Source organism: Vanessa tameamea, chromosome 26, assembly GCF_037043105.1.
Source record: "Vanessa tameamea isolate UH-Manoa-2023 chromosome 26, ilVanTame1 primary haplotype, whole genome shotgun sequence".
In the NCBI taxonomy this organism is placed as follows: domain Eukaryota; kingdom Metazoa; phylum Arthropoda; class Insecta; order Lepidoptera; family Nymphalidae; genus Vanessa; species Vanessa tameamea.
The window spans coordinates 2,730,321-2,744,009 of record NC_087334.1 but is presented as its reverse complement, the minus strand read 5'-3'; the positions used below and the strand labels follow the sequence as shown (position 1 = coordinate 2,744,009).

The following is a 13,689-nucleotide window of genomic DNA, read 5'->3' as shown; positions in this document are numbered from 1 at the left end:
AGGATTACAGATTTGAATAACCACATATTCAGCTCCGGTGAGTTTTTATATGATTAATTTGCGTTTATTAAAAGCATCTCGATCTTAGTGGTGAAAATTCTGTCACGTCATGTACATCAACTAACCCGCATTGGAACAGCGTGATAAAATTCTAATCCCTCCTTAATAGAGTACGTCGCTGACCTTGCTCGATTGCGCGTTACTAATACTATGCCCCGCGCAGAACTCACACCTTCTATGCCCTGTGTTTGCAGAGATAAGTGTCGCAGATCTGAGCCCCAATTCGTTTTCCTATTTGACAAACGCAAGGATCCAGTTCGGTCAAAGTCGGATCGGAATATAATCGGGATCGTATCGTAACCGATATAAATAAAAAGTATCGGTGCTCAATCACGATTAGGCTGAGGGCCGGCCGTTTAGGCGCCCCGGGCTGGACATGCATTCGGCGCCCTTTTATATGACCAGAGTCGAACTGGGATGGTCGAAGACGGCCTTCGAAAAAAACATGGGACGACCTATTTTTTCTTCCGTACCGAGCGTAATAGCAGTGTGATCGAGGACCGACTCTAAAAATATGCGTATGGTATTGAGGGTATGTAGGACTGGTGCAAGAGCGTCCAGATCTCGGCGGCCCCCAAATTTGACGCCCTGGGCCGTCACCCTATTGCGCCTCTCCCTAACGCCGGTACTGATTAAGTTGATGTTATTTTTTTATAAGGAATAGTCGAATTTGGATCGGAATTGAATCGGAAAAGTATCATTACCGTTATAAGTTAGTAGAATCGGCCCCAGCACAGCTCAAAATCTTTCCTCACACTGTTTTCATAGAGAAGACAGAAGACAGAAAGGTAGCATAGTAATTGACGAACATAAATTACGTAAAATAATCTGTACTAAATAGTAAGAGAAATATTATAAAAATAACCCGAAGATGCCCTTGGTGTTATGTTATTTAATATGCTGATTTCAATTTAAATAACTTGTCATAGATAATTTAGGAGAAAAAAACGAATAATTATGTAAACATTGCACTTTCCTTATTTATTTCTATTACTTCTAAATGTTTTAAAAAATTCTGAAAGACTAAATAGTATTAATGCCGTAAATAATAAACTTTAAAAAAAATATATATATATTTTTATTACCGTCTAAAACATTTTATTATAACTCAAATAAACACAAGCGTTATAATTAAAATATTTTACAACAAAAATATAATCGCGAATGAGTCGTGTCAAACAAATGTTGAATGTTTCTCATAAAAGATCTCATTTTTTCTTTTTCTGGATCATTCAGAATTATGTAAACACTGAGACAGCTTTAACAACTCGTTAACAATACAAGAACGTCCATGTGCTTTTAAAGAAATCTTATATCTTATCTATATACAGTACCTCGGTAGTGTTATTAATCAGGAATGTTAGGGATAAAGTTTTTTATCGTTTTCGATTAAGATTAGGTACGGATGGATATTTATTTCGGATATCCAATAGATTCGGTCACGGATACGGAGCTCTATAATTACTTTAAAAAATCAAAAAACGACTAATCTTTACTTATATTATATTTATACAATAAACCTTTAGGTATACAATAACGTTAGAACAACATTCTTCATTCTTCACATCTTGGTAAATAAACGGTCGCCAGACCTTCTATAAAAAAATATTGAACAGAAAACTCTCTCTCTAGAATCTCATTTAGTTTATTTCATCAATTCTTCTCAGGTCTGAGGTATTTCTTTCGGAACCGATAATACACTTTTGACAGTCAATATATCAAATGCAATGCTTCTTTAAAAATATAATCTAGCAAGCCGCCTTTTTTCTCGCTCGCAAAACGCGCTCTCTCACGCGTAAACCCCACGTAACCCCCCCCCCCCCACCCACCTGAAGTGAGGGGGGTTACGAGGGGCTCGCCGGCGCTGACGGCGCCGGAATACACACTAAAAAGTCGCGCTACCCACTCCTTTTTTTCAGGAGGGCATCATGGGATCGCTTGCGCATGCTACCGTGACGCCCCGACGGTTCCGGAAATCCATAAAAAAATAACATAGATTAATCAAGCTCTCGACCAATGATATCGGGTCAATTTGCAGGCAAATTTTGTTTATTTGGCTTTTCTCTTCTTATGATTGGAATAGAGTATACGGGTAACATACAGGGGAACTGTTCGGCAACTAATTGTAAAACAATCGTGAACTTGTCGTTACCGTTTTATATTAGTTGAATTGATCCCCAGAGCAATGTAAGGGATTCCTTTTGAAGATACACAACTCTAAAAATATCTAGAACGAGTAAAACATTAAACGTTAAGAAATTCTTTGACGGGTAAACCAGAATACAAACGCCGTAGCGTTTCAGAACGTCTTTGATAAGTCTTAATGACGGTGAAACTCTTTAAAAACGTAAAAGAGAGTGCTGTTATTGTTTTCGTATTTTTTGCTATATGAAACATTAACATACAACTATAAATATCATTCCTTTTTATAATATTCAGGAGATATTTACTTCAACGTTATAAATTTATTGTTCGCTCACGAATGTATACAAATCGACATTTAAAAAAATCTAGTATTACCATATAAAAAATCTACCAAACTTTTTATTGTATTTTGAAAAATAAAACCTTTTCTATGGACTATATATATCAAATCGATTTATATTTTTTTTTTTATTTATTTTTAAAATTCTTCACTAATAAAATATATAACATTTTTTCTTTTTAAATACAGATTATACTATGAAATAAAGAAAGCTTTCATGGTAAATAAATATAACTCGTGTACGTTAAACAACAATTGAATACTTGTCAGAAAAGTAACAATAATTTTTAAATTTTTATGATTTTATTTCGTAAGTAACTTTGGATGTATTTTATTAAACGTATTCAATCGTTTAATAAATTACATCCAAAGTTACTTACGAAATAAAATCATAAAAATTAAGACACCTATAAAAAGTGTGTTTAAATAACATACAGCAATTTCGAAACATCCAATAAGTGGTAGCGTGGCCGAGCGGTCTAAGGCGCTGGTTTAAGGCACCAGTCTCTTCGGAGGCGTGGGTTCGAATCCCACCGCTGCCAATAAACTTTTTTTTACATCTGATTATTATTTTTTAATTCACTTTATTCAAATACATTACAAAAATATTATGTTCTTAATGTAGTTCTAATAAAATATATAAAACATTTGGTTAACATTTATAAGCGCCTGATATTTTTGAAAAGCAAATATGCAAATTTGCTTTTTCACATATAACGTTTTTGTAAGGGTTCTTTTATAAAGTCAACATTATTTACTCTCACTAATAATAGTAAGTCATACTTATCTAGATGCTTTAATTACATTAATTTTCAGGGATTAAAAACGGCTTTCAGGTTGTAATTTACTATCATAGAATATAATGATTTGATCATGTCATTGACGTATTTTTGTTAAAATCTACTGACTGACTGCTGTTCGAATATGATCTAAATCCAATTTAATATCGATCGCTTTTTGCACAAAAAACTGTGTAACCTTTATATGTTTATGAGAATTTAATCGACACCGATATATTTAGAAATAAGTGTTTTCGTTGAAATTGAAAAAAATTGTATTTAACAGAATATTTTTCAGGATCGACATTTGCTACATTATAAAACGACAATTGCGTTTTAGAGTTAGGCTGTAATTTCAACTAATGGCCAAAATATATTCTGACAATAGAATAAAAGCCTTAATGATTAATGTAATGTTAAGGAAATGGTCAATGTAATTCGATAATTTTCTGAAAAATAAACTATTGTAGAATCCTTTACAAATTAAGATTATTTTTTTTATTTTCACAGTTCTTCGACCAATATATATGTATAATCTCTCCCTTATACTATTATTTGCACTAGACTCTCCTTAACATGATACTTATATCTATTTCCTTTTATACAACGACGTAAAAGGATTTTTTCTTGTTACTTATATTAATATAATACGATAAATTCATAATTAGTGCTTTACGTGAACTGTTTCAAAGAAGTACACATTAATAAGCTATTAACTGAATTAATTCGTTATCAATATCCGTCATCTGTTAATTGTATAATTTACCGTTAAATTTGAACTAAATAATTAAAAGATTGTAGCTTTAATATAATTATACTGGATACATTTTATTTAACCATAAGTACCTAACATTACATTAAAAATTAAAAAAAATAAGAGATTAATTACTGTTGATGATGATGAGATATTTGGTGGTACTTATATTCCAATAAAGTTTATGCTTCAAGCACTCTCCTTAAAAGAGTGGAGTGAAACCTTAGCCCAGCAGTGCGAAGTTTACAATTTAGTAATTTACTGTAAGTCTAATTTACCGGACGCAATATAAATACGAAATTGATTCCGTCTAATTGTGACCTCATGATGACTAAGCCGCTGAGCTGATTGTAATGAAATTTAACGTGGAGGGAGCCCGGATACCTAATAAGGATTAAAGCGCCCAATGAGGGAGAAGAAATAGAAATACTGAACCAAGGGATTATATTATAACACTGTCCAAAAGAGCGCTAGGTACATATATATAGAAAAAAAGAATCGTGGAAATTCATATTAAGACTTTCCTTTTTGAATTAAGATTCATGCGTCCTCGACAATATTTAATTTATTTATTTATTTACTTAGTATAGTCAGCCCTAGTTTTTGTTTGATCCATTTATCGTTGGACAATATTAAAGATAATGTGCTTCAAAATATTACATTAATTTAATCTAAATAAGTCATTTAAAAAAAAACTATAATCGTTGTATAATTATATTCCATTGAAAACTCTTAATTGATTTTGATAAACGTAAGAAAATCACTTGGAAATCATTGATAGAAATGTATTCAAGTAAGTTGGAGTAATTAATAGGTAAACCTCCTCAAAACCCTAAAAAATCTTCTCAAAATTATTTTAATAGTGTTCGTATCTATAGTAGTGACCACTTCCATGTGTCCAATTGCCCAATACTAAATAACAAAAAAAAATAGAGTTCTGTAACCCCGAGTAACGGACAAATGACTTCTACCGTTACTCCTTTGAAATCAATATTGATTGTATCTAATCTACCGTAACACGTGTGCCAGTGAACAGATTGATAGACGGACTAAAACCGTATGCACTAATTAAAGCGTTCGATTTTTTATGTTACCATATCATACAATACCAATAAATCAAATATTAAAATACTAATTTTCGGCTGTGGATGTATACAGATTTGATCAAAATGTTATAAAATAAGCCTTGGAATTTGTAGAAAATTTTACCTACAACATCTTCTATTATTGTTATATCAACGAAATTCTTCCACATGCGTATCCACCAACCCGCATTGGAGTATCGTGGTGGAATATACTCCAAACCTTCTCCTCAATTGGAGAGGAGGCCTTAGCCCAGCAATGGGAAATTTACAGGATGTTAATGTATATTTAAGACAATTAATTATTATTTAAGCTGAACACATAATTTGAATGCCTATATGAAACTGTTCAGTACCTTTTTCTTCCCGAAGCGTCAATAGCGAGCCGCCTAGCGATTTAAAAAGTCGCATGATCGATCCCGACCCCTTGAGCGATTGTTGTCCCCACTCCTAACACAAGTGATAAGCTTAAAAGTAGGTAAATAGGAAAAATAGTAATTCCTTAATAAATTTGGGGCCTTGCTTACTTATAAAAAAAAATAAGGCAATCTGCTCCTGTTTGTAGTGTTTACATAATTTTTAAATAACTTACTCATTTTTATGGGTAAAATAGCATTAAAATGACGCTGAATTATACAATTTTTGAATCCGTCATAAATGCTCTTAATAAGGATATTCATAGTATTCTTTCTCTTTTAAAAAAATAATTTTCCTCCTAAGAGAAAACATCAGTTTATCTTTTTTTTTTTCCTGTTGAGTAGATTTTGACGATCTTCAGTTTGTTATCAATACAAAAAATAAAATAATATATTATTTCCCAAAATTTTCAATAATGATAATGATCGAAGCTAACCATACAATAACACTAATTTTATATAAATACCGATTTCCTGACTCACATATAGGTATAAAGTGTGTCAAAATATAGGCATTATTTTAAGGGAAACCCAAAAGCACCAAAGAACGGGGCAGATCCTACGGGGCAGGTAATCTAACTACACGAATGCCAGTGAGAAAACAAGCAAAAACAATTTGAGCAGAGCTGATATTACGACCACGACCAATTACGACCATTGCACCTAAAAAGATATATCTCCAAATCTCCAAATCATAATATTTCATTATTTCAATGGAATAAAAAATAAGTTAATTATCCTTGGAATCTTACTTACTTTAAAGATATTGATGTAATAACTAACTTAGACGCAATGTTTTTGATTTAAATATTTCACGGTTGTTCCGCGGGGAAATATTGTTCTAGATTTTTCTAAGTGTTCGAGGCACAACTTGATATGGCTGGTAATGAGCATACGTGCGTGTTTGTTTAATAATATCACAAATAATACACCGACATCTGTTTATATAGTAAAACCATTTAAAAAATGTATGATATATCATTACATATTATAAAATAAAGTCCTCCCGCCGCGTCTGTACGTGATAACCTGAATAGCTACTACACGAATTATTAAATTGTTTTCACTAATGGACAGAGTGCTTCATTAGAAAGGTTTAGGTACATAATTCATTAAGATTTTGTGTATGTTAGCGGAAATATGATTGTTTAAGTTTTCAGGAAAAAATATGCCGACCAATATTATAGAGATCTTATGATATAAATGGAGCCGAGATGGCCCAGTGGTTAGAACGCGTGCATCTTAACCGATGATTTCGGGTTCAAACCCAGGCAGGCACCACTGAATTTTCATGTGCTTAATTTGTGTTTATAATTCATTCCGTGCTCGACGGTGAAGGAAAACATCGTGAGGAAACCTGCATGTGTCTAATTTCAAAGAAATTCAGCCACATGTGTATTCCACCAACCCGCATTGGAGCAGCGTGGTGGAATATGCTCCATACCTTCTCCTCAAAAATGAGAGGATGCCTTAGCCCAGCAGTGGGAAATTTACAGGCTGTTTATGTTATGTTATGTATGATATAAATGTTTTGCGAAGCCATGTCTGGTAACTTATCAAGTTGTAAATATAAAAATATTTCTTCCGAACCGTAAGTAAGTGAATTTTTTTTTTTTGCATTTTGCACACAATTCATAGACTAAACTATTTTAATGCTACTAAAAATCTATCTTATTTTTCATCTTTGCACTAAGCATTGCAAGTATTTAGTTCAAGGGAATCTGGACCATGAAGTTATTGAAATAAGTTGTATTTTACTATAATCTTTTATGAGATAATTTTTTAACAAGTATTTTTATAGTTGTCATTCGTTTAACTATATTAAAATATTATTGATAATTTATAGAATATAAGGAAAATTATAATATATAAAGTTTTAATAGCAAATGGATTAAATGTAAAATTTTCCTTTGATTTTAATTAATAACATAATTTAATAAAAAAAAAACAAATATTGACCTACATAGATAAATAAAATTCGTATAGTTCGAGCGGTTAGTTTTATGTCTAATATTTATTATCGACAAAAATTGATTTAATACATAGAAAGGGGTCACGGTAAATAAAAAAAATAAAATTAATATTTGATAAATTTGTTACGTTAAGAATAAAATGATCGCGTATATTTAACTGTATCGATATTCAAATCAGTAACAGTTCAGTTAAAACGTTTAACCTAAATTAATCGATATTTAAAACGAGTCACACCACATTGTATTCGATCATTAATCACTGAGCCAGACACCCGACTGCTGTATATCCCCATTTAAAAACAAAAACACGTGGGGAAAAGTTATTTGAACATAAAAATCACTAGACTTTTTCCAACAGATAACATAACCTAAGTGCATACAATAAGAAAAATTTAAACTACACACAACATTCACTAAACGAAGCACACTTTGGCATTCCTTAATAAATGCACTATGATCATCTACATTGCACTATCACCAACACTCACCATTACATAGCTGGTTTTATGTATTCACTTCGTCCGCACTGTTTAAGAGCTGACGTCAAACTGCCGGCCCGAATGAAAATTCGTATTAGACATTCGATTTTTCGAAAACAGCTGATGCCAGCATAACATGACCCTTTCACGACGTAGACAAGACACTTTTTAACACGGTCGAATCGGTCTCTAACAACTGGACGTGATATATTTTTTTTATTAATCAATTTGTTGCACTGGAAAAACGTATTATGCTCCACTGAATGGTCGCGTATTATGTCATAATACTAGTTAAATTGGTATCATTGTGGAATAAGACCATTATCATTTTATGGTATTTGACGCCATTTTACGTGGGCGTTTCAGTGCGCATGCGCGGTGAGAAGGGCAAGGGTGAATGGAAAATTTAAAAGCAAGGACCCGACACCCTTGAAATCTACATGGAGCTCACAATTGAAAGGTTAATCTGTGATATATGCATTATAATATAAAGATCAGCCATCATTTTGTCTATATAATCTGGAAAGTCCAATAAAAATCTTTCATTGAATTTTCGTGACATAACGTTAAACAATTTTTATGTATATTTTGATCCGATGCAAATCAACCGTACTGAGATTCATTCGATTTCAGCATTATGCGTGAAAAAACGGATTAAAATTCTTGTAGTATTATTGAAAGGTACAATTGAATATTGACTGGTGACTAACTTGTCCAACAAAATGTGTTGCAATGTTGTCACTATTTGAGGAATTGAAAAAATATATAAATTGACAAAAATGTCATGGTGTTTATCATACCATACCACTAATTATATTCGAAAAAGTACAAACGAAAAAAAAAAAAAAATTGTCCTAATGTATTATTATTCTTATTTCTAATCATTGATTAATTTATATTTTTAATACATATTGTGCAATGTAATACATATGGTACATGGTAAGACTACCTGTAGATAGCAGAACATTTGCCAAGGAAATTTTGAAATGTATTTTTATTTTTATTTTGATGTGATATTGTATCTACTGTTCGTTGGCCTATTGAAAATAAAATAAAATATTAAAAATACATTTTTTTTAAATGTTAAACTGACTTTTGATCTTTGTGCATAGAAATCTAGCAGTCTACTAAATTTTGCCTGTTAAATCGATTATTGTATTGAGATTTTGTACCTACAGTTTTTATATCAGATAAATGTACAGGATTGAAATTTATACTTGGTTGAGAATATAAGGTCAAGCTTAACGGTTTACGGGCTGCCTAGTGATGTGGAAGTTGCAGTGTTGACCCTAACCCCCGGGGCTATTTCTGTCTCCAGTCCTAATACAGGCTTATATCGATCTTTCTTGTACTGCGCTAACTCACGCACGCAGCGAGGACTTTTTCACGTGCGTTTATTAAATATATATAACTACTGGAAACATTTCAGAATTTTTTTTTACAATTTCGTTTTTTATTGGATAATCATTCTTCTGATGAGGATTTATTGCACCTGAAAAGTAACTAGGTTATTGTTAATGTTTATTTTTAGACTCAAAATCGTTACCCAGTGGTTAAATCACTTACCTAAACCTTAACCGGAGATTGCGGGTTCAAGCACAGGAGAGACAGGTTGAATGTGCAATTGTAATTCATCTTATACTCAGCGGTAAAGAATCGAAATCTGCTAAACGTGTATCCGCTAAACTTTATTGAAATAAAGTAAATTTTCATTAAATAAGCAACCCAAAGCAAGTTACGAAAAGCTTAAGTGTATGATTATGATAAATTGAGCATTTAGACGAAGTAAGCGAACAAACGAATAAATGCGAAAGTAACTTTTTTTTTTATGTTAGAGGTGGCAAACGAGCAGGAGGCTCACCTGATGGAAAGTGACTACCACCGCCCATGGACATCTGCAACACCGGGTGGCTTGCAGGTGCGTTGCCGGCCTTTCAGGAAGGAGTACGCTCTTTTCTTGGAGGTTCCCAAGTCGTATCGGTTCGGAAAAACCGCCGGCGAAAGCTGGTTCCACAGAGTGGTTGTGCGAGGCAGAAAATGTCTTAAAAATCGCGCTGTTGTGGATTTTCGGACATTTAGGTGGTGTGGGTGATATTTTGAATTTTGACCATATGTCCGAAGGTGAAATTCAGCAGCCGGGATTAATCCGTACAATTCCTCGGAACATTCCCCGTGATAAATTCTGTAGAAGATGCAGAGCGATCCAACATCTCTACGCAAAGCCATAGGATCAAGCAGATCGGAAAGGGCTTGATCGTCGATAATTCGAGCCGCTGTACGTTGGATACGGTCGAATGGAAAGAGCTGGTACTGGGGAGCACCCGCTCAGAGGTGAGAGCAGTACTCCATGTGTAGCCGAATTTGTGCCTTGTAGAGTCTTAGACGATGGGCCGACGTGAAATACTGTCTTGCCTTGCTGAGTACACCGAGCTTTTTTGATGCCAATTTGGCTTTGCCTTCCAATTTACCGCGGAACTGAACGAGGCTTGAAATATCTACGCCAAGTATTCCAATACCAGCTGTGGCGGCTAATGGACGACAAATGGTGTTTTTTTTTAGCAGTTAACGCGCAAACTTGCGTCTTTTTGGAGTTAAAATTGACTAGGTTTAGCCGGCCCCAGTTCGAGACTTTGTTTAACGAAGACTCGATTTCAGACACAAGTTTGTTCCGGTTTTCTTCAACGTTTTCCGGGACGGGACCATAAGGTGTCTACGGTGCTATCGTCTGCATAGCAGTGAATGTTACTGATTTTCAACAAGTCATTGATATGCAGAAGAAACAGAGTGGGTGATAGAACGCAGCCTTGTGGAACACCAGCATTGACGAATTTTAAGTCACTCAGATTTATGTTTTTTAACATTATGATACATCATATACATTAAGAGTCGAGATAGCCCAGTGGTTAGAACGCGTGCATCTTAACCGATGATTGCGGGCTCATATCCAGGCAAGCACCACTGAATTTTCATGTGCTTAATTTGTGTTTGTAATTCATCTCGTGCTCGGCCGTGAAGGAAAACATCGTGAGGAAACCTTCGCGTGTCTAATTTCAACGAAATTCTACATGTGTTTTCCACCAACCCGCATTGGAGCAGTGTGGTCGAATATGCTTCAAACCTTCTCCTCAAAGGGAGAGGAGGCCTTAGCCTAGCAGTGGGAAATTTACAGGCTGTTAATGTAATGTAATCTAATATTCAATTATACACAAACATTAATGGATATATAATCGATTATACGAAACGAATGTTTCAACTTACTAATGAAACAAAATTACTTGGTGGTAGGACTTTGTGCAAATCCGTCTGGGCAGGTACCACCCACTCATCAGATATTTTATCGCCAAACAACTGTACTCAGTATTGTTGTGTTCTGGTGTGAAGGGTGAGTGAGCCAGTGTAACTACAGGCACAAGGGACATAACATCTTATATCCTAAGGTTGGCGGCACATTAGCGATGTACGATTAAGCGATATATAACTCTATACCTGTTATCCATATTTTCTTCGTTGAAGGCAAACCCTCTTTAAGCAATAATTGCTAGATTTCTTCTATTTGCTGCTTTAAAAATCTCGTAATAATTATTTAGAACGACAGTTGATAGATCCGTTTAATGTAATTCATTGATGATAATGGTAGCCTTGGAACGAACGACGAAAATTTTGATTTAAACATCGTATAATACGTGATCAGCGATGGCTTCGTTTGTAATTGAATTTAAGAAAAAACTGTTTTGCTTCCTGTAACATTATGTTGTATGCAATTCTGAAGTTTTACACTGCAGGGCAATCTAAGATATGACCTTTTATTATGCAATCAGTATGCACCAAATGGCAAACAGGCAATTCTGTATATTTTGGCGATTATGTAAACAAGCATTGAATTGAATTACGTAAACACATAAAAAGATTTTGCAAGCGAAATATAATGATAGTACATAAGATCGCCATAGCCTGTGGTTTATAAATGCATGCATGCATATAAATATATATGGGGTTGCATGCAGGTTTCCTTACTGTTTTCCTTCACCGCCATTATCATGATACCAACCTTACAAATTAAGAAAAAAAAAATCCGTACAAATTGATTGTACACAGTATATTCATCATTTTTAAGTAAAACTTTGAGGTATTAGGTACACTAATTTTCATGAACCAGAGAACAACACTTAACATCGTTACGGTTGAATTCAAAAAGCTAGAAATACTTGTGTTTGTTTTCTTTAAAACCACAAAATAATAATTTCTAGGTTCCAAAAGTTCGACTGTTATTTCATACTATGCACCATTTTTTTTTAATTTGCAAATATATGCCTTTCGGTGTAGATATTAAAGCTTACCCCTCCCAAGATATTTAAGCCTCACTACACATTCAAATGGAATAAAATGATTATTAAGATTGCAGATAGCTCCAGTGCCTGTCGCTAAAGACGACGAATAAGGCTGTATTTTTGCTTTTTTTGTTTTTAATTTTTTATGATATCGGTAGGCGGACGAGCAAATGGGCCACCTGATGGTAAATGGTCACCACCGCCCATAGACAATGGCGTTGTAAGAAATATTAACCATTCCTTACATCACCAATGCGCCACCGACCTTGGGAACTAAGATGTTACGTCCCATATGCCTATAGTTACACTGGCTCACTCACCCTTCAAACCGGAACACAACAATACTGAGTACTGCTGTTTGGCGGCAGAATATCTAACTAGGATAGTTAGAAAAACAAGACCTTTTATAAAGAACTAGCTACTAATTTTGCCCGTGACTTTCGTGAGGAAGATGAAATTATTTGTAAAGTCTAAGTACATTCAGAAGATGTTATAGTTACATAACGCTATCATCAGTAACACTGAAACATTAGAACGTTAGGTTAGATTACTCGATCATTCGATCGAGTAGTCTAACCTGACTCGATATTTTGCTATGGATTTTTTTTAATCCTTAATATCTCCTAAAATATTTTATCGAAATCAAATGATCTCAAATGATATTTGTATTCGCGATTACAACTTTACCAAACTCTAGTGACACGCATTCGATTGATGAATGCAAAGTTCAAAGCGTTTAAATTACAAAAAACGCTTTCAAATATTACTCAATACTGTTATTGTATTGATCATTGACTCTCTATTATTAAAATATTATAAAATACGCAATAGTCAACATTGTTATAACACATTAACGAGCAGATATGTATTGCAACAATGTATATTCGGATTAAGTAAAAGTGTTTATGGTGTAAGATAAGACGTTACTTGTTTAAGATTGTGTTTTGTTTTTTTGCTAGTTAAGTAAATATCCTTATTTACTATATTATACAGTTATAAATGTCTTATGTAACTTCTTTGATAGTCGAGTGGTTTTTGCTGAGGATCCATTCCGAAATTAGGGCTAGATTACAGGCCTCGGGCAGTCTTAATTATTTAATTCAATTATAGGTTGAACTTATATGTTTAGGTTGTGCATTATAAAATGTCATTCAGTTATTTCAAAATGTTATTAAGTACATGGACATCTCATTCCGTTAAATTTTGCATTTAATAATGAATTAAAAATGAAAATGATCTGCCTAATATTATTAAGCATATTTCAAGAATTAAAATTTAATTTACTAACAAAACAATGAACTAATCTTGACCTAATTGTGTGTCGGAGCTCTAC

The 13,689-nt window shown here is 33.6% G+C and overlaps 1 protein-coding gene and 1 non-coding gene across 4 annotated transcripts in view; one reads left to right on the top strand and one right to left on the bottom strand.

Moving 5' to 3' along the window:
* LOC113398395 (solute carrier family 41 member 1) overlaps window positions 1-8,298 on the bottom strand; it is a 107,548-nt gene extending 99,250 nt beyond the window's left edge. The window contains exon 1 of one of the 3 annotated variants that reach the window (XM_026637122.2): window positions 8,038-8,298. The gene's annotated coding sequence lies outside the window, so the exon portion shown is untranslated. The remainder of the gene's footprint in view (window positions 1-8,037) is intronic. The other 2 variants (XM_026637121.2, XM_064219180.1) reach the window with 2 other exon arrangements.
* Window positions 3,006-3,087, top strand: Trnal-aag (transfer RNA leucine (anticodon AAG)). Its single transcript has one exon. It is a non-coding gene; the product is annotated as a tRNA-Leu (tRNA).
* Window positions 8,299-13,689: the final 5,391 nt, after the last annotated feature.